We start from the raw sequence: 5,355 nt of genomic DNA on the forward strand, positions 1-5,355 counted from the left end.
CCTTTGGCTTGTTCTCTCCATGGTTTCATTATGGTTACAAAAGTTCTACAAACAGACCCACCCAGATGTGGATGTGCAGTCATTTCTTTCTGTTTGTCTGTTTTTTGATCAACAAGGAAAACCCCTTGCAGAAGCCCCTCAGAAGAATTCCCCTTACCCATACTTGATTAGAATTGAGTCACATGCCCATGCCTAAGCTAACTACTGGAAAGAGGAAAGTGCCCATCCAAAAACAACTGCTCATCCATATGGCTCATGTCAATCATGATTCTTCCCTTCAAGCACATGGCTGGGAAAAAGACAACTGAACAAAAACCATGATTTGTTAGAGTGGGGAATGGCAGTGGGTTTTGCTCATGATTGTTGATAGGACGATTTTGGCTGCTATAGTTTCCCTTTCAACTGCCGTTGAGTCGGATGCGAAACCCCTCCTTGGGTTTCCGAGGCACTATCACGATGGAAGTAGATTGCCCAGTCTGCCTTCTGAGGAGTGGCAGGTGGATTTGAACCACTAGCCTTCTGGTTAACAGTCAAATGCTTTAGGCAATACACCACCAAGCCTAATAAAAAACCTGTCCTCTGGTAGCGTAGTGCCTAAGGCACTTGACTGCTAACCAGAAGGCTGGCGGTTCAAACCCACCAGCCACTCCTCAGAAGGAAGGTTGGGCAATCTACTTCTGTAGTGATACTGCCTCGGAAACCCAAGGAGGGGTCGCTATGAATCGGGTGTGACTCAATGGCACATAACAACAACTTAATTTCTTACATATTCCTATAATGCATACTGTACATGAGAATTGTCATATACAAGTAAATGAAATGATTGAGACTTTAAAGAAGTATCAATGGAGAAAGTACTTTGAAGCCACCAAACATGTTGCTACCCATTGTCCCATTTGTCCTCACTATAACACTGAAAAACAACTTAAGATCCTATCTGGACAATGCCCTTTAGCCTCTGAGCGTTGGCACAAGATTTCACTCAACCTCTACCTTCTGATGTTTATAAATATATATTAGTCATGGTTGTGGGTTTTCACTTTGGATAGAGGCTTTCCCTGCCATAATTCAACTGCAGTTTTTATAGCAAAAAAACTTTTTGAATGGATCATCCTTGCTTAAAGATCACTGAAAACTCTTTACAGTGAAGAGGAACTCATTTCACTAGTCAAATTATTTCAAAAAAATATGCCAAGTGTTCCCAACTTTTTCGACACTACATTGTGTCTATCACTCTCAATCTTCTGGCTTAGTGGAAAGAGTTAATGGAATAATAAAAAGTCAAATATCTCAGCTTTGTGAAGCTCTAAATTTATCTTAAAGTTCTTCCCTTAGTTCTTTTGAACATAAGATCTGCCAGATTTGAGTCTCAGAAACTTCTCCCATAGGAATCATTACCAAAAGATCCATGGCTTTCCCTTATGTTGCCTCTACTGACCTGAATGTTGTTCAGCCTAAATTATTGAAATATTGTCAATCCTTAATCCAGTATTCTAAAGGACATTTTTTGCAGGTTAAAGAAGACTTTAACAAACAGAAATTGTTGTTGTTGTTATGTGCTGTCAAGTCGGACCCGACTCACAGCGACCCCTCCTTGGGTTTCCAAGGCAGTATCACTATGGAAGTAGATTGCCGGAACCCCAGAAACTGTGGTACATTTCCACAGAAGAATATGTATATTAGAAAAGACATACATTTAAAACTCTTTAGCTCCTCATTGGAAGGCATGGTACTTAGTTCTCCTTACCAATTCCTGTGCTGCCAAACTACAGGGAGTTAAACTCTGGATCCACTTGTCACAGTTAAAAAGAGCCAAGCCACCCCTTTGTACTAGCCAGGTCTCCAAAGAATGAAGGATAACCTTAAGAAGCCCCTGTGGCCAGAAGCAGATAGCATCCAAGGTAGACAGCTAGTCCCAAGATCACAAAACAAGACTCCACTCATCTTGCCAAATTTCATGGACTTTGCTGTATTATTGTAGCTATTTTTGTGCTCTTCACATTATTACATTATTGTGGTCTTTTTTTCTTAGTAATTTTATCAATAATGAAGGTGCATTTAGGTTTTATACTTCTTTTTTTCAGCGATTTCTTCTAATGCTTGGAGAGAACATGCATTTGTTAAATGACCTCAGTTGGTAGCAAGGTAATCTAATGATCTCAGCATGAAAATTGAGATCCACTAGTGTCTTCTCTATCAAATTATAATCTTGTGGCTAGTGCTACTATCAACTATGATGCTACATTTAAACGGACTATATATATTAGACTATGGCATCTCCCTGGATTGTCAGCCCAGCCTCAAGCACCATGCTTTAATTTATCCTATATCATAGAATCAAAACAGAGCTGCTCAAAGGCTCATGAAACCCTCCTTACCTTGGAAAACCTCTGCATCCCTAGGCCATGCAGTTCATTGTTTCAGCCCCTGGTTGAATCAGCCCTCTATCTTAGCTGCCACAGCAATTTTCAAGGCCCACATACCAATTCCCTTAAATATTTCATGCATTTATTGATTAAAGCAACTGAACTACCAGGTTGTCTAAAGGGAAAAAGACAAATCTAAACAACCTGGTCTGCTTCGTGCCAAGCTTTAGAGCCCATTGAATATGGGATGATCATCCATTTGTAATAACTAGATTGTCCATTTGTATAGATGTACTATTGGCTTAATCAGATAAACCAAAGTATTCCCTTCCAACACAATTATACTGGAAGCAAAATGGTCTGTGCCCCCCAAGAATACATGTTTTTGTGTTGGGAATCAGATTATAACATGATAAGAAATCTAGATCCAAATGAGGAACCCTATGCCTGAGCTTTTCTCAAGGCTCTATTCCTTAGTTTTGGAAATTCAGATTATGGTATGTCCCGGTGACTTTCTTTTTGGGTCTATCTTGTATGGGGTTCATTGAGCTTCTGGGATATATATTTGTCTTTCATGATATAAGGAAAGTTTTCTACTAGCAAATCTTTGACAATTTTCTCTGTGGGTTTTTTTGTTATTGTTGTTGTTTTGTTTTGTTTTGTTTTTTGCCTTCTCCTGTTCTGGGATTCCAGTCACATTATCCCACATAATTCTTAGACTTCTTTTTCCTGATTTTTTCCTCATACAAACTGATGTCAAGGGATTTGTCTTCTAGCTGCCTAATTTGTTCTTCAGTCACTTCGATTCTCCTCTTTTGTCCTTCCAATGTGTTAGCTATCTCCGTAGCTTCAGTATTAATCTTCTGGATTTCTTATTGTTGTTTTTGTTTGATTTTTAATTATCAATCTATTTTGTCATTTTGCTCTTGCTTTGTTTCCTGAATTTTTCTGAGGTACTTTCTGTCTTTTCCTTGATTTTGTTTGTGGTTTCCTTGGGCTCCTCGCAGGCCCTATATAGATATCTTTTGAATTCCTTATCAAATAGTTCTATTGCCTGTTCTTCCTCAGGGAGGTTTCTTAGTTCTTTATTTTGGCCACTTCTTTGCACTACCTTTTCCTGTTTCTTTGTTTGAATTGAAGTTGTCTGTTGTCTCTGAGACATTTTGAAGTTGTTTTTTTTTTTTTTTTAATTGATTATGCATTCATTTGTGTCACCCTGATCTGTTGTTTTGCTTTGTTTCAATACATCCAGGCAGGTGGGGCAGGGGTGCTCCTTTGATTGCTAGTTTGGCAACACTGGAGCACTCTCCACCTGTGTCTAGGTGAGTAGAATAACTGGTAGGTATGTGGGTGCAGATCTCTGTTAGTCATGAAGAGGAGCTGCAGATTGGATGCGGAGGTAGTGTTCACCCACTGTGGTTGATCCAGTGATAGAGGAGCAGGTGGTGACACTTGCACATTGGTTGAGGTTGTGGATGTAGTAGGATGTAGTAATTCTGCTCACTGGGGCAGAATTAATGTCTGTCTCCCATTGGATGGGGCAGGAAAAAAAAGAATAAATTAAAAAGTAATGGTAGATGAGAAGAAAGATTGGAAAAAATTAAAGAGGGAGAAATAATGAAGAAAAAGTAAAAAAAAAAAAAAGAAAAGGGAATAAAATAAAAATGGGGGGGTGCTGGTGCAGTTATGGTCAGCTAGCGGTGGCAGCAGGCAGATGTGGCACAATCTGCAGGAACACATGTCTGCAGAGGTGGCAGGACAGAGGAGGCCTCAGTGTCACGTCTTGCGTTTATTGGGAGCAAGACCTATCAATGACACAGGCACAGGTATGCAGAGCCGCAGAAATTGGCTTTTTCTGCTTGTGGCATACTGACACAGGTGACTGGGCTGCTGAGGTGGTGGCCAAGAAGCCAGGTAGGTAAGGGAAAGCCAGGATGGTGACTCTAACCAACATGTTTAGGGGAGCAAGAAGAAGCCTCACTCCTCGTTACCAGAAAGGTGTGTTTGGTAGAACAGAGAAAGCACCTCTCAAGTCACAATTCATTGGTGTGAGCCCAGTAGTCTTTTGGGCATGCACAGCTGATTATCCAGCTCCTGTCCAGACTCAGTCAAGTGAGAACTGCCTGCAGTCCAGAGTCTCCAACCACCACCCCACAGGCCTTTCCCTTCATATGGGTCCTGCACCCACACTAATGTTCACTAGTGGTGAGTTGTTTCTTCCTTCTTCACTGGGTCCCTCCACACGGTGTGGTCACCTGTGCCACTAGAAATCTTGCCTATTTCCTTGCACTTTCATCTCCCAGATCCAGTGCATATTCTGCTTACCTTGATTCCCTTCAGATCTGTCCATACTGTCTGTCCCAGTGTGGATTCCATTAAATTGTGTTTTCCTTGCCTGTGTATGATGCCTCCTGGGTCTCAAAATGGCCACACTTTGTTGGCCTCAGGCTTCTTCTCTTTCCCTTTCCAGTCAGTGCTTAATCTGATTCTTTATCCTCTCATTTGATAACTGAGTTCCAGGATGATTATATATATTTTTTTAGTTTATCTGAGTCTCTGTTGTAGAGGGATGGGGCAGAGTGCATTGCCAGGACACTATCATGTCTCTTCTTCCAGTTGATTGTTCTTTCTTTCCAGACTCATTGCCATTGAGTCAATTCCGACTCAGAGTGACCCCATTGGGTTTCCAAGTGGTAAATTTTTAGGGAAGTAGATTGCCCTGTCTTCCCTCCACAGAGTGGCTGGTGGGTTTGAACTACCAACCTTCTGGTTAACAGTCAAAATGCCTTAGCCACTGCACTAGTTGGTTGTTGTTGTTGTTAAGTGCCGTCGAGTCGTTTCCGACTCATAGCGACCCCATGCACAGCAGAACAAAACACTGCCCGATCCTGCACCAGCCCCACAATCCCTGCTATACTTGAGCCCATCATCGCAGCCACTGTGTCAATCCATCTCATTGAAGGCCTCCCCTTCTTTCATTGACCCTCCA

The sequence above is a fragment of the Orycteropus afer genome, unplaced genomic scaffold, assembly GCF_000298275.1.
Source record: "Orycteropus afer afer isolate SDZICR_OR568_19922 unplaced genomic scaffold, OryAfe1.0 scaffold00394, whole genome shotgun sequence".
Lineage (NCBI taxonomy): Eukaryota > Metazoa > Chordata > Mammalia > Tubulidentata > Orycteropodidae > Orycteropus > Orycteropus afer.